The sequence below is a fragment of the Lolium rigidum genome, chromosome 5 (assembly GCF_022539505.1).
Source record: "Lolium rigidum isolate FL_2022 chromosome 5, APGP_CSIRO_Lrig_0.1, whole genome shotgun sequence".
In the NCBI taxonomy this organism is placed as follows: domain Eukaryota; kingdom Viridiplantae; phylum Streptophyta; class Magnoliopsida; order Poales; family Poaceae; genus Lolium; species Lolium rigidum.
Genome location: NC_061512.1, coordinates 96,626,649 through 96,651,348, shown reverse-complemented (window position 1 = coordinate 96,651,348; position 24,700 = coordinate 96,626,649).

Below are 24,700 nucleotides of genomic sequence, written 5' to 3'. Positions count from 1 at the left end.
TTCTATGCAATTCAAACGGAGTGTGTCATTCTCCAAAACAAATATGCTGGGATCCAACCATATGCTACAGAAAAAACAAAAGAAAATTAAAATCAAAAATAAAGACGCTCCAAGAACAACACATAGCACATGAAGCAATAAAAATATAGCATCTAGAAAGATGACCTGATACTTTGTTGATGAAGAGGGGATGCCTTAGGTATCCCCAATCTTTGACGCTTGTACCTATTGGATATTTATTGGGGTGACATGGGCATCCCCAAGCTTGAGCTTTGTCCATACTTCAACTCATTACATCATTCTTCTCTCCCTACACTTGAAAACTTCCTTCATACAAAATTTCACACAATTCTCATTAGAAGCATTAGTGCAACCAAAATAACAAATCCACTTGGGTTAAGTTCTAACATATGTCAAACATCCATTGAAACATTAGCTATTGTAGCAACTTATTCAAAAATCTCTTTATCTCAAAAGAACTCAAAAAGAAAAATATTAAGAGGCAAATGCAAATAGTGGCAGAAATCTGTCAAAACAGAACAGCGGGTAAATATCGATTTGTTCGAAAATATTCTGTTGCTCAAATAGAAAAGTGCTAAACTAAAGAAAGTTAGATAATAACCTGGAGCATATGCTCAAAAGTTATCAGTTCAAAATTACGTTCTGGCTGGGAATACGAATTTTTTTTGGGTGACAACACAGAATCTATTTCAGGATAACAACTTCCCCAAATCTTACTTTCTTCCTATTAGAGGATATTCTTGGCACAAAAACGACATTAAAAGGATAAGGAGAGGTTATTAAAGAGGTAATAACTTCCAAGACTCAACAAAATAAAAAATATTACAGAAATAAAACATGGGTTATCTCTCAAGAGTGCTTTTCTTTAACGTCTTTCAGCTAGGCAAATAAAAAGATCTTGCATCAAGTATTTTCAAGTGAAGAAGCATCAAGATCAATGATAGAAGTCTTTTGAACAAGGATTTGTATTTTATCAATATAAGTTTTAGAAGACCCTATCTCAACACTTTTGGGTTCACTATATTCATCAAATGAATTTTCAAGAACAATCCAATCAAAATTCTTTTTTAAAGCTTCATGCATTCCTACGAGTTTGAAAGGTATTGGTATTTTGATTTCCTTCCTATTTTCAGGTTTGGTTTTGTCTATATTTTCAAGTGTACCAATAACATCTACACATGAGCCTAGCATCTTAAACCGATCAAAGACCTTGCTAGCTTCTATAACAACATCTCTAAATTCTTTCAGCAAAGTTTCTAGGATAAAATCTCTCTTTTCATCATCCTCAATTTCATGAAGTTTAAGAAATATTTTCTGTATTATGGGGTTAAGGCTAACTAACCTAGCCTCTAACATTTGAACTAAATAAGCTGCAATAGTTTCATAATTAGGAGCAAGTTCTACTAAGGATCTATCCTCAATATTTTTATGCTTACTAACATGATTAAAGAATTCTTTAATGTCATCTCTCCCAATTATTGAACCACTACCTATTGATAGGTCTTTCAAATCGTACTTAGGGATCAACATAATGAGCTAAAAATAAAGCAACAAAATAACAACTATTAAAGAAACTAATTTTTGTGTGTTTTTGATATAAAGAAGAAAACAAGACAAAGTAAAATAAACTAAGCTAAACAATAGAAAAGTAAAGAGATTGAAGATGAGAGACTCCCCTTGCAGAAATCCTCTTTCTCCCTGGCAACGGCGCCAGAAAAGTAGGTTGATGAGTACAGAGCACACCGTTGGGGAACCCCAAGAGGAAGGTAGGATGTGCCCAGTAGCAAGTTTTCCCTCAGTAAAAAACCAAGGTTTAATCGACCAGTAGCAGAAAGAAATCACTTCTGAAGGTGTTGTGCTAGCTGACTTTTGGCAGGGTGCACTACCGGCATCAGCAACAATGTGGAACCTGCACACAACACAACCAAAATACTTTGCCCCAACTTACAGTGAGGTTGTCAATCTCACCGGTTTTGCTGAAAACAAAGGATTAAACGTATAGTGTGGAAAGAGATGTTTGTTTGCAGTGGAATTAAAGAGAATTGTGCTTGCAGTAAGTAAACATAACAGGTGTTTGCAGTAGATAATTTTATCAGTGTAAAAGAAAGGACTGGGGTCCACAGTTCACTAGAGGTGTCTCTCCATAAAGATAAATAACATGATGGGTGAACAAATTACAGCTAAGCAATTGACAGAATAAAGCCATACATGACAAGATGATTACTACGAGATTCATTTGGCTATTACAATATAATACATAGACTGTAATCCAATTGCGTCTATGACTAATAATCCACCTTCCGGTTAGCTTCCTACCCCTTTCAGTATTAAGTTGCAAGGAACAAATTATCGCATTAAGCAATGTGTGTAAAGTAAACAATAGAATTATTCTTAGACAAAGCATTGTTGTTTTGTCCCTAGTAGCAACATCACATATACAATCTTAGAAGTTATTGTCACTCTTCCGGATTACTAGAGGCATGAACCCACTATCGAGCATAAATAATCCCTCTTGGAGTTACAAGCATATACTTGGCCAGAGCATCTAGTAGAAATAGAGAGCATGCAAGAACAAATAACATATGACAAGTATATAATCAATCTCAATCATAGTATTCAATATTCATCGGATCCGAGCAAACACAACATGTAGCATTACATAAAGATGATCTTGATCATGATAGGTAGCTCACAAGATCTAAATATTAAGCATAAATCTGAGAAGACAACAACCTAGCTACTGATATGAACCCGTAGTCCAGAGATGAACTACTCACGCATCACGTCGGAGGCAGGTATGGCGATGTAGAGGCCTCTGGTGATGATCTCCCTCTCTGGAAGGATGTCGGGAAGAGCTTCAGAACCCTCCCGAGCTAGGGTTAGCGATGGCAGCCGTGATGGAACTTTTCGTGGATGGAGGCTCGGGTATTTAGGTTTTTCCCGAACAGGTGAATAAATAGGCGGAAGGGCGAGGTCAGTGGGTGCCCGAGGGGCCCACACCACCCCTAGGCGCAACCAGGTCCTGGGACGCGCCTAGGCATGGCGTGGCCGCCTCGTGGAGCCTCTTCGTCTCTCCTCCGGACTTCCTCTTTGTTACAGTAAAATAGGAACTTCAGCTTTTGTTTCGTCCAATTCCAAGAATATTTCTTGTACAACTTTTCTGAAATACAAAACATCAGAAAACAGGGAACTGGCACTGTGGCATCTTGTCAATAGGTTAGTTCCGGAAAATGTATAAAAGTGCAACGAAGTGTAAACAAAACATATAGAAATTGGTGTAAAACAAGCATGGAGCATCAAAAATTATAGATACGTCTGCAACGCATCATCCGCCACCAGGACCGCACTTGCCGTGCGTGGTGTGGCCGCCAGGTACATTAGCAGAGGCTCGTGGGTCCGTGGCGCCACCATGACCGGGGGGCTGGTGAGGTACCACTTGAGTTCCGCTAACGCCTCGTCTGCTTCTGGGATCCACTTGAATTAGCCTGTCTTCTTCATGAGTTTGAAGAAAGGCAGTGCCTTCTCACCGAGGGGAGCGATGGAGCGTCCGAGTGCCGCGAGGCACCCTGCGAGGCGTTGAATGTCCTTGAGCTTCCGCGGCGGCTTCATCTCCTTGATGGCGCAGATCTTGTTGGGGTCGGCCCCAATGCCGTGGTGCGACATGAGGAATCCCAGGAGCTTACCTAAAGGTACTCCAAAGGCGCACTTGGCGGGGTTGAGCTTGATGTTTACCTTGCGGAGGTTGGTGAAGATATCTTGGATGTCCTCTATGAGAGTGTCCCCCTTGCAAGTTTTGACCACGATGTCGTCGACGTAGGCCTCCGCATTCCAGCCCATATGCTCACCGAGGGCAATGCACATCAGCCTTTGGAAGGTGGCTCCAACATTCTTGAGACCGAAAGGCATGCCCGGTGTAGCAGTATATGCCGCACGGGGTGGTGAACGCTATCTTCTCTGCATCCTCCTTGGCCATCTTGATCTGGTGATGGCCTGAAAAGGCATCCAGAAAGCATAGGAGATTGCACCCGGTGGTGGAGTCGACGATCTCGTCGATGCACCGTAGAGGGTATGCATCCTTGGCGCAGGCCTTGTTGAGGTCCGTGAAGTCGATGCAGAGGCGTCCTCCTCCCGCTGGCTTGGGTACAATGACAGGATTGGCCAACCACTCGGCGTGAGCGACAGACTCAATTATCTGGGCCTTCTTAAGCTTTTCCACCTCCTCGGTGATGAATTATTGCTGCTTATGCGGCGCGCTTGACGCTGCACCTTCTGCTTTACCAGGCATGCTCCCGGGAACATGCTAAGTTGTGCTCAATCACCTTCCTGGGTACACCAGTCATATCTGACGGTGTTCTTGCGAACATGTCGAATTTTGTCTAGAGGAAGGCGATGAGCGCGCTTTCCTATTTGTTCGGGAGGTTGGCGCCGATGATGATGGTGAGACCTGAGTCACTGTAGTCCATGTCAACCTTCTTGGTGGCGGTCCTCTCTACCATGAACTCAGGCTTCCTCTTCCCTGCTGGTGATACCAGCAACTCCTCGGCGAGGGCTGCCAAACATGTTGGCGGGTTGGTCTCGCGGAGGGTCGAGTCGGGAACCGACTGCTCTCCGTCGTGCGAGCCCCCAAGCATCTGCGTGTCTTCATCGCCAGCGGGGTGCACCAGGGCGGCGATCTTGAACGCACTCTCCAAGGTGTGTGCGGCGCCCCACTCGTCGCAGCGGATGGTGATTATGGCACCTCCAGCCCCTGGCATCTTGATGACATTGTAGGCGTGATGGGTTGCCATCATGAACCGCGCTAGTGCGGGGTAGCCGAGGATGGCATTGTATGGAAGGTTGAGGTGGTCGACGTTGAAGTCGATATGCTCGGTGTGGTAGCTCCCTAGGATGTCGAACGTGACTCGGAGCTGCACCTGCCCGATGGGTGTGGTTGCACAGTCTGTGACCCTAGTGAACGGCTTCGTAGCTCTCAGGCAGTTACGCGGCAGACCCAGCTTGTCGAAGGCTTCGACAGAGAGGACATTCAAGCCCGCGCCACCGTCGATGAGTGTCTGGAAGACCATGGAGCCGCAGATGATGGGGGAGCAAACCATAGGAAGCGCCCCCACCAGGTCGGTGATCAAGGTATGGTCCCGAAAACAGAAGGAGATGGCCTGTTGTGACCACTTGAGACGTGGTGTGCATCCAGCAGGCACCGCGGCGGCGACCGCTCGGGGGGTGCTGCCACGGGTGCCCGGCAGGACCTGGAGTGCCTCGCCAAGGAGGCAGGCTACGTGGCGGGGTGCGGCGGCGGCCACCTCGTATCGGTTGGCATACTCGTTGGCCAACGTAAAGAGCCTTCCTGTCATGATAGTGCCCATGGGTAAGGCATCGAGGGAGTTACGCAGCCGGACATGAGTGTTGTAGAGGGTGATGTCGGGGAGTCCGGGGATCCGCCGAGCAGCTGACCCGAAGCGTCAGACGTATGAGCGGAGCCCCTCTCCGCGACGCTGACGCATGGCGTAGAGGGTCAGTAAGGTGGCTAGGCGTTCAGGGACACCTAGCGGGGCGGCCCCTCGAGGGAGGCGCCCGTTGCGGCGCCCGGACAGCCCAGCCCCTGTGAAAGAGCAAGGTCTATACCTCGTGTTTTGTGCATTTGATAACAACACTTGAATGAATTTAACCGTGTGCATAGATTGTCTTTGATAGATTTGCATGTGCACGGTGCCCTCTCTGAACACTTCATGATCGGAAGACTCAAGCGTAGCTTATAGGTTTTCTGGTTTTGTGTGTCGCGAGGTGACATGGTTGGAGAGGGAAAGAGAAAAATGCAGAATCTGCCTGACCGGTACTACCGGTACCAGGAGCGGTAGTACCGCTACCCTACTGGTACCTCTCTGTTGTACCACTATGGGACTTACACATGAAAAGACGCACAGAGTGGATTACGGTACCTTTACGGTACCATGAGCGGAAGTACCGCTCACAAGCGGTAGTTCCGGCATGGTACCGCCTAGGTACCGTAATTCAAGTTACGGCACTACCGCTCCGGTACCGCCGAGGTACCAGATGGACTCCGGGGCTCGCAAAGGCCATGGCGGTACCATCAGCGGTACCGCCAGTGGTACTACCGCTTCGAGCCCACGTGGCGAATCTGTGGGCTGATTTCAAACCTAGAGCGGTACTACCGCTTGCCCAAGCGGTAGTACCGGTTGTGCGGGATCTGCACATAACGGCTGGATTTTTATGAGCCTATAAAAGGGCCCCTTCTTCCCCATCTCGATTTTATCTCTTCTCCTTCTCTCTCCTCCATTGTTGCTGAGCTCAAACCTTGAGGATCTCCCCACCTACCCAACCAATCTTGCCCAAACTTTGTGGAGTGGTGGAGGAGGCCCCGATCTATAGTTCTACCAAGAGAGATTTCACCAATACAAGCTAGTCCTTAGTGGATCTTGGAGTTAGGGTTCCTATGGTGGGATCTTGGAGGAAGTGCCCCTATGGAGGCTAGCTTGGAGTTGTCCTAGCCCCATAGGGTGTTGGGAGCCTCCGGTGTTTGTGGAGCTAGTCCCAACCTTGTGAAGGAACCGCCGCCTCGACCGGCTACTTAGTGGAGAAGGAGAAGCTCCTTCGTGGGGTTTTCTCGAGGAACAAGGTGAGGCCTTCCTTCGTGGTGTGGCCGTATAGCCTTCGTGGCTAGCACCTCCTCAACACAGATGTACTCCCTTTTGTGGGAGGAACTGCGGGAAACAAACCTCGCCTCGTCTCCGCGTCCCCGGTTGTCCCGCTCCCTAACTTTACTATCTTGTTTGGTTCCTTTGCTTGTTGCACTAGCCTAGGATCATACTAGGAACACCCCTATCACCAGAGCTATCACATTTACTTCCGCATCGCATAAAAACTAAAAAAGACATAAAATTTGTGTAGAGCCCATTCACCCCCCCCCTCTTGTTCGCTACGATCCATTCACCCTACCCCGCCTATTGATTGTTCGGACCATGGGGCACGCCTGCGCGATGGACACACCCGGCATGGGCAGGGTAAAGGTTCGTCGCTGGAGGCTCGGGCCCATGGCCGAGAAGCAGAGCCGGTGGTGACGCAGGCGCGTCGTCAGTGCCAGCCATGGGTGCTCCATCCAGGGCGCGCGCAAGCCCGTTGATGTAGGAGAGCCACTGGTCGAGGCTGGTGCCGAGGGGGCGGGTGCGCAGGAGCTCCTGCACCACCAAGAGCGCATCCCCCGACACAAGGTCACTGTGTGGTGGGCACCCGTCGAGCGGCCCGTCGTGTCCGACCATGGTGATGAAGTCGTCAGAGAAGAACATTGGCGCACTTGAGCCCCCTACCTGGCGCGCCAAATGCCAGAGATTCGTGTCCGCGAATGAACGCGGGTATCATCGAACCTGAGAGGTTCAGACACAGGGGACTCAGGATCACATCAACGTCTTCTCGACAGGGGCACTGCAGAGATGAACACGGCAGTTACCCAGGTTCAGGGCCATCGGAGAGGTAAAACCCCTACGTCCTGCTTTGGTGGTTGTATTGCAGGTCACAATGGAGAAGATGACCATACAAGTGTCTAGGGTTTTGATCGCTCTTCATCGTCCCCTTCTACGCTAGCAAGGCTAGTCCTTATATAGGGGACCTGGTCCTCTTCCCCACGAAATATCTTGAGGGGGAAGGGTTGCCACATCTCCAAATCGAGGGCGGGAAACTCCCCCGCCCTTTACAGGATGGACATAGTCCATGGTTGATTAAAGTGTCGGTCAATGGAAGACGCTGAGGTCGTTGATGATGCCTCCGGTGGCCATTTGCGCCATCCACCCGGCCTAGCACCAAAGTGGCAAGGACAGGGTCTTGGCACTTTGGTCCTCGTCGAGCCTGCTTTAATCACCAAAGGGGCAATGGTATCTAGCCTCCTCGGTACGGAGCATTTGAGTTCAGCTGTGACGCACGCGACGTCTTGTAGCCTCCGAACCCCGCTCCTAGTACTTAGTGGTGGGGCACGCATAGGCAGCATCTGATGCTCCCTTGGTTGGTCTTATCGCCTTCAAGGGAGGCTCTGCGACTTGGAGAGGCTGGTGGCTCGGGAACCTCCGCGAGGGAGTTCCTCCCCGAGCCTGTCTTCCGCTCCAACCTTATGTCTCCAAGAGGGTTTTACGCCTCGTGGAGCCTCACTCGGGATTAGCCTCCTCGGCTGATTGTTTCTGAGTAGCTACCATGGGCCCAGCAATCATAGGTCCGTGGCACCCTAGTCGCCAGGGATCCCACGGCAGTCTTTGAGATCCTAGCCGTCGAAATGGTCATCTTCATGGTCGTTCCGCAAGAAGCAGATCTAGTTCAAAACCATCATGTCTGTGGTGGGTCTGAATATAATGCGACTTTCAAGAAGCCATGCCTGAAGCCACAGGCAAGGCTGATGATGGGAGGCTTACGGTGGTGGATGCGGTAGCGCTGACGAAACTTATCGTCTGTCCTGATGCTTCGCCAGCTCTTGCATATGGCAGCCGCGGGCTAGGGGTTGGGTGGCTGCGGGGGCACACGGAAAAGGATCTCGGGGAGGAGGTCCCCGCCTTCGACCAGATTCGCATGAGACAACGTCAGGCAAGGTGGGTCGGCGGCGATGGCTGCTGCTGCTAGTGCCCTCGTCTTCAAGCGGATTTACGCTCCACGACAACGGCGACGAGGGTGGCTGGCGGCGGCTGCTGTAGTCATGCGGCCCGAATCGTGGAGTGGAATCGTCGGAGTGTGGAACCGCAAGCGAGAGGGATTATGAACAAAGGGTTAATTGATGGGTTCTTGATACGTCTCAAACGTATCTATAATTTCTTATGTTCCATGCTAGTTTTATGACAATACCTACATGTTTTATCGCACTTTATATCGTTTTGATGCATTTTTCGGCACTAACCTATTAACAAGATGCCGAAGCGCCAGTTCCTGTTTTCTGTTGTTTTTGGTTTCAGAAATCTTACACAGGAAATATTCTCGGAATTGGACGAAACAAAAGCCCATGGTCTTATTTTCCACGGAGCTTTCCAGAACACCGAAGGTGAGACGGAGAGGGGCCAAGGTGGCCCCACACCCTAGGGCGGCGCGGCCAGGAGGGGGGGCGCGCCGGCCTATGGGGTGGGCCCCTCGGGCTCCCTCCGACTCTGCCCCTTCGCCTATTTATTCTCTCCGTCGCGAAAACCCTAGTACCGAGAGCCACGATACGAGAAAAGTCACTGTGATGCCGCCGCCGCCAATCCCATCTCGGGGGATTCAGGAGATCGCCTCCGGCACCCTGCCGGAGAGGGGAATCATCACCGGAGGACTCTACATCATCATGCCCGCCTCCGGATTGATGCGTGAGTAGTTCATCCTTGGACTATGGGTCCATAGCAGTAGCTAGATGGTTGTCTTCTCCTCTTGTGCTATCATGTTTAGATCTTGTGAGCTGCCTAACATGATCAAGATCGTCTATTTGTAATGCTACATGTTGTGTTTGTTGGGATCCGATGAATATGGAATACTATGTCAAGTTGATTATTGATATATCATATATGTGTTGTTTATGATCTTGCATGCTCTCCGTTGCTAGTAGAGGCTCTGGCCAAGTTGATACTTGTAACTCCAAGAGGGAGTATTTATGCTCGATAGTGGGTTCATGCCTCCATTGAATCTGGGACAGTGACACAAAGTTCTAAGGTTATGGATGTGCTGTTTCCACTAGGGATAAAACATCAATGCTTTGTCTAAGGATATTTGTGTTGATTACATTACGCACAGTACTTAATGCAATTGTTTGTTGTTTGCAACTTAATACTGGAAGGGGTGCGGATGCTAACCCGAAGGTGGACTTTTTAGGCATAGATGCATGCTGGATAGCGGTCTATGTTCTTTGTCGTAATGCCCTAAGTAAATCTCATATTAGTCATCATGATATGTATGTGCATTGTTATGCCCTCTCTATTTGTCAATTGCCCAACCGTAATTTGTTCACCCAACATGCTATTTATCTTATTGGAGAGACACCACTAGTGAACTGTGGACCCCGGTCCATTCTTTACATCTGAAATACAATCTACTGCAATCTCTGTTCTCTGTTGTTCTTCGTAAACAAACATCATTCTCCACACCATAAGTTTAATCCTTTTTTTACAGCAAGCCGGTGAGATTGACAACCTCACTGTTAAGTTGGGGCAAAGTATTTTGATTGTGTTGTGTAGGTTCCACGTTGGCGCCGGAATCCCTGGTGTTGCGCCGCACTACACTCCTTCACCAACAACCTTCACTGGCCTTCATCTCCTACTAGTTCGATAACCTTGGTTTCTTACTGCGGGAAAACTTGCTGTTGTACGCATCACACCTTCCTCTTGGGGTTCCCAACGGACGTGTGCTTCACGCGTTATCAAGCTCTTTTTACGGCGCCGTTGCTTCGGGGAGATCAAGACACGCCTGCAAGGGGAGTCTCTCACATCCAATCTCTTTACTTTGTTTATTGTCTTGCTTTACTTTATTTTATTTTCTGTTTTGTTTGCTTTCTTTATATCAAAAACACAAAAAAATTAGTTACTTGTTTTACTTTACTTAATTTAGTTTGCTTTACTTGTTTTTATTACTTGTTAAAATGAATACTCCACGAGAACACTAAGTTGTGTGATTTCACTAGCACCAATAATAATGATTTTATATGCACTCCTATTGCTCCACCTGCTACTACAGTGAGAATTCTATGAAATTAAACCTGCCTTACTAAATCTTGTTATGAGAGAGCAATTTTACGGTGTTAGTTCCGATGATGTCTGCTGCCCATCTTAATAATTTTGTTGAACTTTGTGAAATGCAAAAGTATAAGGATGTAGACGGAGATATTATAAAACTGAAATTGTTTCCTTTCTCCTTAAGAGGAAGAGCTAAAGATTGGTTGCTATCTTTGCCTAAGGATAGTATTGATTCATGGACTAAATGTAAAGATGCTTTCATTGGTAGATATTATCCTCCTGCTAAAATCATATCTTGGAGAAGTAGCATAATGAATTTTAAGCAATTGGATAATGAACATGTTGCCCAGGCATGGGAAAGAATGAAATCTTTGGTAAAGAATTGCCCTACCCATGGACTAACTACTTGGAAGATCATCCAAACCTTCTATGCATGATTAAATTTTTCTTCGAGGAACCTATTGGATTCAGCTGCTGGAGGTACTTTTATGTCCATCACTTTGAGTGCCGCAACAAAGCTTCTTGATGATATGATGATCAACTACTCCGAATGGCACATCGAAAGGACTCCGCAAGGTAAGAAGGTAAATTCGTTGAAGAAACCTCCTCCTTGAGTGATAAGATTGATGTTATTATGTCTATGCTTGTTAATGGTAGATCTAATGTTAATCCTAATAATGTTCCTTTAGCTTCATTGGTTGCTCAAGAAGAGCATGTTGATGTTAACTTCATTAAAAATAATAATTTCAACAACAATGCTTATAGGAATAATTCTGGTAACAACTATAAGCCATATCCTTCTCAACGGTTATGGTAATTCTTATGGTAATACTTACAAAAATAGTAGGAGTGTACCCTCTGGTCTTGAAGTCATGCTTAAATAATTCATTAGCACACAAACTGCTTTTAACAAATCTGTTGAGGAAAAGCTAGGTATTGATATTCTTGCTTCTAAGGTTGATAGTCTTGCTGCTGATGTTGATCTTTTAAAATTGAAAGCTATGTCTAATGAAGATAAAGATATTAAGTCATTTGCTACAGCAAACGCTATACAAGTTCGAATTAATGACAATATTAGATTGATGGATGAATTGCATGCTAGGTGTGAAAGAGAAGAAAAACTTGCTAAAGAGAATAATGTAGCTAAAGGTTGGACTATTACCACCACTAGTAATGTTGATGCTTCACATGTTGCTAAACCTCCTACTATCAATGGTAAAATAATTGGTGTTGTCAATGTTTCTACTCCTAGTGCAAAGCGAGCAAAATGGCCTGAAACTGCTGAAACTGTTTGTGATAAAAGTGCAGAAATTTTTCAGAATATTGGGGACATCGATCCCATTGCTTTAGATCATAATGGTTTAGATTTTGATGATTTTCATATCTCTGAAGTTATTAAGTTCTTTCAAAAACTTGCTAGAAGTCCTAATGCTAGTGCTATAAATGGCCTTTACAAAACATATTACAAATGCTCTCATTAAAGCTAGAGAAGAGAAATTAAAACTTGAAACTTCTATACCTAGGAAGTTGGAAGATGGTTGGGAGCCCATCATTAAAATGAAGGTCAAAGATTTTGATTGTAATGCTTTATGTGATCTTGGTGCAAGTATTTCTGTTATGCCTAAGAAACTCTATGATATGCTTGACTTGCCACCATTGAAAAATTGTTATTTGGATGTTAATCTCGCTGATAATTCTATAAAGAAACCTTTGGGGAGGATTGATAATGTTCACATTACGGTTAACAATAACCTTGTCCCCGTTGATTTTTCTGTCTTGGATATTGAGTGCAATGCATCTTGTCCCATTATTTTGGGAAGACCCTTTCTTCGAACTGTTGGTGCTATTATTGATATGAAGGAAGGAAATATTAAGTATCAATTCCCTCTTAAGAAAGGTATGGAACACTTCCCTAGAAAGAGAACGAGGTTACCTTTTGATTCTATTATTAGAACCAATTATGATGTTGATGCTTCATCTCTTGATAATACTTGAGTTACACTTTCTGCGCCTAGCTGAAAGGCGTTAAAGAAAAGCGCTTATGGGAGACAACCCATCATTTTATTTCTGCAATTTTTTTTTATATTTGTATCTTGGAAGTTGTTACTACTGTAGCAACCTCTCCTTGTCTTTACTTTATTGCATTGTTGTGCCAAGTAAAGTCTTTGATAGTAAGGTTGATACTAGATTTGGATTTCTGCGCAGAAACAGATTTCTAGTTGTCACGAATTTGAGTAGATCTCTCTGTAGGAAACTCAGAAAAATCTGCAAAAAATCGTGAGTAATTCTCAGATATGTACGCAACTTTCATTCAATTTGAGATTCTTCATCTGATCATGTTAAGTGCCTCTAAAAAATTCATCTTTACGGATTGTTCTGTTTTGACAGATTCTGCCTTTTATTTCACATTGCCTCTTTTACTGTGTTGAATGGATTTCTTTGCTCCATTAACTTTCAGTAGCTTTGGGAAATGTCCAGAAGTGTTAGGATTGATTGTGTCATCTCTGAACATGTGAATTTTTGATTATGCACTAACCCTCTAATGAGTTTGTTTTGAGTTTGGTGTGGAGGAAGTTTTCAAGGGTCAAGAGAGGAGGATGATATAATATGATCAAGAAGAGTAAAAAGTCTAAGCTTGGGGATGCCCCCGTGGTTCATCCCTGCATATTTCAAGAAGACTCAAGCATCTAAGCTTGGGGATGCCCAAGGCATCCCCTTCTTCGGCCGACAACTTATCGAGTCACCTCTAGTGAAACTATATTTTTATTCCGTCACATCTTATGTGCTTTACTTGGAGCGTCTGTATGCTTTTATTTTTGTTTTTGTTTGAATAAATTCGGATCCTAGCAATCCTTGTGTGGGAGAAAGACACACTCCGCTGTTTCATATGAACACTGGTGTTCTTAGCTTTACTTTTAATGTTCATGGCGAAGGTTGAAAACTGCTTCGTTCATTGCTATTTGGTTGGAAACAGAAAATGATCCATGTGGTAATTGGTATATTGTCTTGAATAATTTGATACTGGGCAATTGTTTTGAGTTCTCAAGTAGATCATGTTTAAGCTCTTGCATCATGTAGTTTAAACCTATTAATGAAGAACTACTGTAGAGCTTGTTGAAATTTGGTTTGCATGATTGGTCTCTCTAAAAGTCTAGATATTTTCTGGTAAAAGTGTTTGAACAACAAGGAGACGATGTAGAGTCTTATAATGCTTGCAATATGTTCTTATGTAAGTTTTGTTGTACCGGTTCATACTTGTGTTTGCTTCAAACAACCTTGCTAGCCAAAGCCTTGTACTGAGAGGGAATGCTTCTCGTGCATCCAAAACCTTGAGCCAAAACCTATGCCATTTGTGTCCACCATAACTACCTACTATGTGGTATTTTTCTGCCATTCCAAGTAAATTGCTTGCATGCTACCTTTAAGATTTCATTCCTTGTCTTTGCAATACATAGCTCATGGGAAAAGAGCTTAAAAAACTATTGTGGTATTGAATATGTCGCTTATGTATCTTATTTCTTATAAGTTGCTTGTTGAGCGGTAACCATGTTTCTGGGGACGCCATCAACTGTTACACCTTTGTTGAATATCATGTGAGATGCTATGCATGTTCGTCTTATCTGAAGTAAGGGTGATTTATCATGATTAAATGGTTTGAGTATGCATACTGTTAGAGAAGAACATTGGGCCGCCAACCAAAGCCATGTATCATGGTGGAAGTTTCAGTTTGGACATTAATCCTCAATCTCTTATGAGAATATTATCTCGTTGTTGAATGCTTAAGCATTAAAGAGAAGTCCATTATCTCGTTTTCTATGTTTTCCCGGTACGGATGTCCTCAAGTTGAGATCTATCAAAAACGAGAAATCAAATGCGATCTATCTCCTTGGACCTTTGTACAGGTGACATAGAGGTACCCCTTTGTGACACTTGGTTCAAACATATGTAATGCAATGATAATCCATGGAAATCCGAGCTAATTAGGACAAGGTGCAAGCACTATTGGTATTCGATGCATGAGGCTTGCAAATTATAGGATGTCTTATGCATAACACATATGAATTATTACTACCGTTGACAAAATTGTCTCCATGTTTCCAAAATAAAAAGCTCTAGCACAAGAGTAATCCCTGCTCCCCTCTGCGAAGGGGCCTTTCTTTTACTTTATGTTGAGTCAGTTTACCTACTTTTTTCTGTCTTAGAAGCAAACACTTGCGTCAACTGAGTGCATTGATTCTTACATACTTGCTTATTTGCATTCATCATATTACTTTGTGTTGACAATTATCCATGAGATATACATGTTGAAGTTGAAAGCAAGCTGCTGAAACTTATATCTTCCTTTGTGTTGCTTCAAAACCTTCTATTAAGAATCTATTGCTTTATGAGTTAACTCCTATGCAAGACTTATTGATGCTTGTCTTGAAAGTACTATTCATGAAAAGTCTTTGCTATATGATCAGTTGTTTATTCATTATCTTTACCATTGCTTTGAATCACTTCATTCATCTCATATGCTTTACAATAGTATTGATCAAGATTATGATAGAAGCATGTCACTTCAGAAATTATCCTTGTTATCGTTTACCTACTCGAGAGCGAGTAGGAACTAAGCTTGGGGATGCTTGATACGTCTCAAACGTATCTATAATTTCTTATGTTCCATGCTAGTTTTATGACAATACCTACATGTTTTATCCGCACTTTATATCGTTTTGATGCATTTTCCGGCACTAACCTATTAACAAGATGCCGAAGCTCCAGTTTCTGTTTTCTGCTGTTTTTGGTTTCAGAAATCTTACACAGGAAATATTCTCGGAATTGGACGAAACAAAAGCCCACGGTCTTATTTTCCACGGAGCTTTCCAGAACACCGAAGGAGAGATGGAGAGGGGCCAAGGTGGCCCCACACCCTAGGGCGGCGCGGCCAAGAGGGGGGCGCGCCGGCCTGTGGGGTGGGCCCCTCGGGCGCCCTCCGACTCTGCCCCTTTGTAACGGCCCAGGGTAGTACCCCTAATAGATCTGCTTGTTATTTTTCTTTTATGCATCATCATGGCATATGCATCATATCATCCATATTTTTATCAAACAAAATTATTTTATAAACCCAAATTATTTTGTTTTCCCTCACCTATGATTTTCATATGGTTCCTATATCAAACCTCCTCTTCCTTTTCTTTTAATAAAACCCCAAACCTCTCTCTCATTGGGCCACTCTCTCTCTCTCTCTGGCCCAGTTATCTTTTTCTTCCTTTCCCCCCTCTCGCAGCCATCTCTCTTCCTTCCACCGCAGGCCCGAGCTGGCCCACCTCCTTCCTTCCTCCCTCCTTGGCCCAGCCCAGCTTAGCCCGTACCCCTTCGGGACGAGAAAATATCTTCTCCTGTCGCTGTCTTCCTCACGCGCGGTGCGTGCACCTTTTCCCCACCGTGGTCAACGTCACTGCAAACCACCACCGCACAACGCCCTGCTCCCCTCCCCCTTTTTAATCCCTCGCAAACCCTAGCCCTCCCCCTTATCTCCTCCCACCTTGCGCCGCCACCTCTGGTTCCCCTCTTCTCTTTTCTTCTTCTCCGTGAGCGATCCCGTGAGCTCCTCGCCGGCGCCCCGTCGTCTCCGGCCACCCCTCGCCATGCCGAGGGCACCAGGAGCTCCGCCTCGTTGCCCTCTTTCTCCGGTTGCAAGGAATTGCACCGGGGACGCTCCAATCGACGCCACGGACCTCGTTCCCCCGCCACGGCCACCGGCATCTTCCTCAAATTCCGGCCACCGTGGACCTCCTCCGCCCCTTTTGAGCACGCCTTCGGGTTCCTGGTAATCTCCCTCTTCTCCTGGTCTTCCTTTTGAAACACGGGTAGAGCCATAATCGTCCCCGTGTTTCAACTGACTTGAGAAAAGGTAATGGGTGAGGGGGGTCCCAATAATCGTCCCCACGCATGGGTAGAGCGCTCAACCTCGGAACTGATAACAAGAACTCGGGTCCTAGGGGACATTAGCAAGTCAAAGTTCCGATGCTTTCGCAAAGGGGCTCACAGATGCCTCTTCTTACAATTTTAGTTGTTAACAATTAAGTAAAGCATGTGTATCTCCAACAACTGATATATCATGTGATAACCTCCCAACAACCCAACATATCCCAATAACAGATCGAGATAAACAAAAGAGCCTAAACACGCCTACGACTCGCAAGGCTCAAACATCAAGCAACGGCTATGGGTAAGGAATGATACATATAGGATTATAATGGTAAACAAGTGGAATAGGACACGTGACTCGATATAGAAGCGCAACATAAGGATAGCAGTGCGAGGGAGAGAGTAAAATAGGTGAAGAGAGAGGGCTCGCCTGTGAAAAGCTGCAGAAGAACTTGTCGGAGAACTCGTCGTATCTCACATCAACACTTCGTGATCCTATCCCGAGAAGAAGCAAATGCTACAACAAACATCGGATGCACATCTTACAACTACGGATAAAGAAGATCCAGCATGATCATGATATGATATGCATGGCATGGCAGATATGATGCGATGCAACTTATCCAATTTAAGCGGAGTCGGAACCTCGGACAAACAGTTAGGGTTGGATTTGCATTTTCTACCGGCAAAGTTAAGTGGTTGTTAGCATGGCATAACATGGCAGGGGTGAGCTACTTCAATATTAAATGGAGCGAGGATCCCTAATTGGAAATACCAAAATACTCCGCATATTATGTAAGGTGAATATGCACGACTATCAACGAGCGACATGATGCGAGATGCAAACAGATGAATGGATGGCATATTAATGTTCCTCTCATTTTTCTGATCAAAATTGGTATATGACACTTTTCAATTGGAGTTACAGATTAAAAGTTATTAAATAAACAGTTTTTAGTATTTAAATTATATAAAACAGATTTATTTTTAAATAGAAAGGACCCAGAAACAATTTTCAGGAAGGGGGAAGGGCCCCGGGTTTATTTGCAAAGTTTGCAGGGGGGTTCTTGGAAATAGACACACACAGGGACGCCGGGTTCATAACAAAAATATGATAGGGGGCTATCTGCAAAACGTTTCAGATCTGGATCTGGGAAATGATTCTCACCGGAGGGGAAGTTAGCCCAGGTCAATGACGTGTGGGGCCCGAATGCTGACGAGGATGCCGACCTGGCGGAGCAAGCGTGCACGCACACGAAGCGCTCGACGCGGGGCGGTGCCGTGCGCGTTCGAGGGAGGCGGTGACCGCGGCGAGGCGAGCGCAGCGCGGCGTCTGGGGGCGTCCCAGGGCGCGAGGAAAGGGGCGCCGGGCGCCTCTCATCAGCGCGGACCGTGGAGGGGCGGCGCCGTCGTCGGGGAGCGCCGGAATCTCGTCGGCGGCGGACATCTGCGGACAGCGGCGGTCGGCAACAAGGTGAGACGGCGAAACAGGAAGAGAGAGAGGCCAAAAGGAAGTCCAGGAGAAGAGGGAGATTACCAGGAACTCGAAGGCGTGCTCAAAAGGGGCGGAGGAGGTCCACGGTGGCCGGAATTTGAGGAAGATGCCGGTGGCCGTGGCGGGGGAACAAGGTCCGTGGCGTCGATTGGGGCGTCCCCGGTGCAATTCCTTGCAACCGGAGAAAGAGGGCGACGAGGCGGAGCTCCTGGTGCCCTCGGCATGGCGAGGGGTGGCCGGAGACGACGGGGAGCCGGCGAGTAGCTCACGGGCTCGCTCACAGAGAAGAAGAAAAGTGAAGAGGGGAACTAGAGGTGGCGGCGCAAGGTGGGAGGAGATAAGGGGGAGGGCTAGGGTTTGCGAGGGATTAAAAAGGGGGAGGGGAGCAGGGCGCTGTGCGGTGGTGGTTTGCGGTGACGTCGACCACGGTGGGGAAAAGGTGCACGCACCGCGCGTGAGGAAGACAGCGACAGGAGAAGATCTTTTCTCGTCCCGAAGGGGTACGGGCTAAGCTGGGCTGGGCCAAGGATGGAGGAAGGATGGAGGTGGGCCAGCTCGGGCCTGCGGTGGAAGGAAGAGAGATGGCTGCCAGAGGGGGGAAAGGAAGAAAAAGATAACTGGGCCAGAGAGAGAGTGGCCCAATGAGAGAGAGGTTTGGGGTTTTATTAAAAGAAAAGGAAGAGGAGGTTTTATATAGGAACCATATGAAAATCATAGGTGAGGGAAAACAAAATAATTTGGGTTTATAAAATAAATTTTGTTTGATAAAAATATGGATGATATGATGCATATGCCATGATGATGCATAAAAAAAAAAGAACAAGCAGATCTATTAGGGGTACTACCCTGGGCCGTTACAAACGACACCACTAACAAGGGACCGCGCCCTGATACGTCTCCAACGTATCGATAATTTCATATGTTCCATGCCATATTGTTGATGATACCTACATGTTTTATGCACACTTTATGTCATATTCGTGCATTTTCTGGAACTAACCTATTAACAAGATGCCGAAGAGCCGATTGATGTTTTCTCGCTGTTTTTGGTTTCAGAAATCCTAGTAACGAAATATTCTCGGAATTGGACGAAATCAAGACCCGGGGTCCTATTTTGCCACGAAGCTTCCGGAAGACCGAAGAGGAGTCGAAGTGGGGCCACGAGGGGCGCCACCATAGGGCGGCGCGGCCCGGGTCTTGGCCGCGCCGACCCGTGGTGTGGGGCCCTCGTGTGGCCCCCACGTTGCCCTTCCGCCTACTTAAAGCCTCCGTCGCGAAACCCCGATGTGAAGAACCACGATACGGAAAACCTTCCAGAGACGCCGCCGCCGCCAATCCCATCTCGGGGGATACTGGAGATCTCCTCCGGCACCCTGCCGGAGAGGGGATTCATCTCCCGGAGGACTCTTCACCGCCATGGTCGCCTCCGGAGTGATGAGTGAGTAGTTCACCCCTGGACTATGGGTCCATAGCAGTAGCTAGATGGTTGTCTTCTCCTCATTGTGCCTCATTGTTGGATCTTGTGAGCTGCCTAACATGATCAAGATCATCTATCCGTAATACTATATGTTGTGTTTGTCGGGATCCGATGGATAGAGAATACCATGTTATGTTAATTATCAAGTTATTACCTATGTGTTGTTTATGATCTTGCATGCTCTCCGTTATTAGTAGAGGCTCGGCCAAGTTGATGCTAGTAACTCCAAGAGGGAGTATTTATGCTCGATAGTGGGTTCATGCCTGCATTGACACCTGGGGGAGTGACAGAAACCCCTAAGGTTGTGTTGTGCTGTTGCCACTAGGGATAAAACATTGATGCTATGTCCGAGGATGTAGTTATTGATTACATTACGCGCAATACTTAATGCAATTGTCTGTTGTTAGCAACTTAATACTGGAGGGGGTTCGGACGATAACCTGAAGGTGGACTTTTTAGGCATAGATGCAGTTGGATGCCGGTCTATGTCCTTTGTCGTAATGCCCAATTAAATCTCACTATATTTATCATGACATGTATGTGCATTGTTATGCCCTCTCTATTTGTCAATTGCCCGATCGTAATTTGTTCACCCAACATGCTTTTATCTTATGGGAGAGACACCTCTAGTGAACTGTGGACCCCGGTCCATTCTTTAATACTTGAAATACAAATCTGTCTGCAATACTTGTTTTTACTGTTTTCTCTGCAAACAATCATCTTCCACACAATACGGTTAATCCTTTGTTACAGACAAGCCGGTGAGATTGACAACCTCACTCGTTTCGTTGGGGCAAAGTACTTTGGTTGTGTTGTGCAGGTTCCACGTTGGCGCCGGAATCCCCGGTGTTGCGCCGCACTACATCCCGCCGCCATCAACCTTCAACGTGCTTCTTGGCTCCTCCTGGTTCGATAAACCTTGGTTTCTTTCCGAGGGAAAACTTGCTGCTCGTGCGCATCATACCTTCCTCTTGGGGTTCCCAACGAACGTGTGAATTACACGCCATCAAGCATATTTTACGGCGCCGTTGTCGGGGAGATCAAGACACGCTGCAAGGGGAGTCTCCACTTCTCAATCTCTTTACTTTGTTTTTGTCTTGCTTTATTTTATTTACTACTTTGTTTGCTGCACTTATATCAAAACACAAAAAAATTAGTTGCTAGCTTTACTTTATTTACTATCTTGTTTGCTATATCAAAAACACACAAAAATTAGTTACTGCATTTACTTTATCTAGTTTGCTTTATTTACTACTGCTAAAATGGCCACCCCTGAAAATACTAAGTTGTGTGACTTCACTAGCACAAATAATAATGATTTCCTATGCACAACTATTGCTCCACCTGCTACTACAGCGGAATTCTTTGAAATTAAACCTCGCTTTCTTGAATCTTATTATGCGAGAGCAATTTTCTCAGTGTTAGTTCGATGATGCTCGCTGCCCATCTTAATAACTTTGTTGAATTATGTGAAATGCAAAAGTATAAAGATGTAGATGGTGACATTATAAAATTAAAATTGTTCCCTTTCTCATTAAGAGGAAGAGCTAAAGATTGGTTGCTATCTCTGCCTAAGAATAGTATTGATTCCTGGACTAAATGCAAGGATGCTTTTATTGGTAGATATTATCCCCCTGCTAAAATTATATCTTTGAGGAGTAGCATAATGAATTTTAAACAATTGGATAATGAACATGTTGCTCAAGCTTGGGAAAGAATGAAATCTTTGGTTAAAAATTGCCCAACCCATGGATCGACTACTTGGATGATCATCCAAACCTTCTATGCGGGACTAAATTTTTCTTCGCGGAATTTATTGGATTCAGCTGCTGGAGGTACCTTTATGTCCATCACTCTTGGTGAAGCAACAAAGCTCCTTGATAATATGATGGTTAATTACTCCGAATGGCACACGAAAAGAGCTCCACAAGGTAAGAAGGTAAATTCGTCGAAGAATCCTCTTCCTTGAATGATAAGGTTGATGCTATTATGTCTATGCTTGTGAATGATAGGACTAATGTTGATCCTAATAATGTTCCATTAGCTTCATTGGTTGCCAAAGAAGAACATGTTGATGTAAACTTCATTAAAAATAATAATTTCAACAACAATGCTTATCGGAACAATTCTAGTAATAACTATAGGCCATATCCTTATAATAATGGTAATGGTTATGCTAATTCTTATGGGAATTCTTACAACAATAATAGAAATACACCCCCTGGACTTGAAGCTATGCTTAAAGAATTTATTAGTACACAAACTGCCTTCAACAAATCTGTTGAGGAAAAGCTCAATAAAATTGATATTCTTGCTTCTAAGGTTGATAGTCTTGCCTCTGATGTTGATCTTTTGAAATCGAAAGTTATGCCTAATAGGGATATTGAAAATAAAATTGTTACTACAGCAAATGCCATCCAAGTTAGAATTAATGAGAATATAAGATTAATGGCTGAACTGCGTGCTAGGTGGGATAGAGAAGAAAAGGAAAAACTAGCTAAAGAGAAAAATGTAGCTAAAGTTTGGACTATTACCACCACTAGCAATGCTAATGATTCACATGTTGCTGCACCTCCTACTATTAATGATAAAATAATTGGTGTTGGCAATGTTTCTACTCCTAGTGCAAAGCGCGCAAAATTACTCGAAACTGCTAAAACCGTTGAAACTGCCGTGATAAAGCTGCTGAAATTTTTTCCAACCTTGGGGATGATAATCCCATTGCTTTAGATTGTAATGATTTAGATTTTGATGATTGCCACATCTCTGAAGTTATAAAGTTCTTACAAAAACTTGCTAAGAGTCCCAATGCTAGCGCTGTAAACTTGGCTTTCACAAAACATATTACAAATGCTCTCATAAAAGCTAGAGAAGAGAAACTAAAACTTGAAACTTCTATTCCTAGAAAGCTAGAGGATGGTTGGGAGCCCATCATTAAAATGAGGGTCAAAGATTTTGATTGTAATGCTTTATGTGATCTTGGTGCAAGTATTTCGTTATGCCTAAGAAAGTCTATGATATGCTTGACTTGCCACCATTGAAAAACTGTTATCTGGATGTTAATCTCGTTGATAATGCTAAAAAGAAACCTTTGGGGAGAGTTAATAATGTTCATATTATGGTTAACAATAACCTTGTCCCCGTTGATTTTGTTGTCTTGGACATTGAATGCAATGCATCTTGCCCCATTATATTGGGAAGACCTTTTCTTCGAACCGTTGGTGCTACTATTGATATGAAGGAAGGTAATATTAAATATCAATTTCCTCTCAAGAAAGGTATGGAACACTTCCCTAGAAAGAGAATGAAGTTACCTTATGATTCTATTATTAGAACAAATTATGATGTTGATGCTTCATCTCTTGATGTTACTTGATATACACTTTCTGCGCCAAGCTGAAAGGCGTTAAAGAAAAGAGCTTATGGGAGACAACGCATGTTTTTACTACAGCACTTTTTTTTATATTTGAGTCTTGGAAGTTGTTTACTACTGTAGCAACCTTTCCTTATCTTAGTTTTATGTTTTGTTGTGCCAAGTAAAGTCTTTGATAGTAAAGTAAATACTAGATTTGGATTACTGCGCAGAAACAGATTTCTTTGCTGTCACGAATCTGGGTCTAATTCTCTCTAGGAAACTCAGAAAATTAAGCCAATTTACGTGAGTGATCCTCAGATATGTACGCAACTTTCATTAAATTTGGGCATTTTCATTTGAGCAAGTCTGGTGCCCTAATAAAATCCATCTTTACGGACTGTTCTGTTTTGACAGATTCTGCCTTTTATTTCGCGTTGCCTCTTTTGCTATGTTGGATGAATTTCTTTGATCCATTAATGTCCAGTAGCTTTATGCAATGTCCAGAAGTGTTAAGAATGATTGTGTCACCTCTGAACATGTTAATTTTTATTGTGCACTAACCCTCTAATGAGTTGTTTCGAGTTTGGTGTGGAGGAAGTTTTCAAGGATCAAGAGAGGAGTATGATGCAATATGATCAAGGAGAGTGAAAACTCTAAGCTTGGGGATGCCCCGGTGGTTCACCCCTGCATATTCTAAGAAGACTCAAGCGTCTAAGCTTGGGGATGCCCAAGGCATCCCCTTCTTCATCGACAACATTATCGAGTTCCTCCCCTGAAACTATATTTTTATTCCGTCACATCTTATGCACTTTGCTTGGAGCGTCGGTTTGTTTTTGTTTTTTGTTTTGTTTGAATAAAATGGATCCTAGCATTCACTTTGTGGGAGAGAGACACGCTCCGCTGTAGCATATGGACAAGTATGTCCTTAGGCTCTACTCATAGTATTCATGGCGAAGTTTCTTCTTTGTTAAATTGTTATATGGTTGGAATTGGAAAATACTACATGTAGTAATTCTAAAATGGCTTGGATAATTTGATACTTGGCAATTGTTGTGGTCATATTTAAGCTCTTGCATCATATACTTTGCACCCATTAATGAAGAAACACTTAGAGCTTGCTAATTTGGTTTGCATATTTAGTTTCTCTAGAGTCTAGATAACATCTAGTATTGAGTTTTGAACAACAAGGAAGACGGTGTAGAGTCTTATAATGTTTACAATATGCCTTTTATGTGAGTTTTGCTGTACCGTTCATCCTTGTGTTTGTTTCAAATAACCTTGCTAGCCTAAACCTTGTATCGAGAGGAAATACTTCTCATGCATCCAAAATCTTTGAGCCAACCACTATGCCATTTGTGTCCACCATACTTACCTACTACATGGTATTTATCCGCCATTCCAAAGTAAATTGCTTGAGTGCTACCTTTAAAATTCCATCATTCACCTTTACAATATATAGCTCATGGGAAAAATAGCTTAAAAACTATTGTGGTATTGAATATGTACTTATGCACTTTATCTCTTATTAAGTTGCTTGTTGTGCGATAACCATGCTTCTGGGGACGCCATCAACTACTCTTTGTTGAATATCATGTGAGTTGCTATGCATGTCCGTCTTGTCTGAAATAAGAGAGATCTACCACTTTAATGGTTGGATCATGCATATTGTTAGAGAAGAACATTGGGCCGCTAACTAAAGCCATGATTCATGGTGGAAGTTTCAGTTTTGGACATATATCCTCAATATCATATGAGAATAA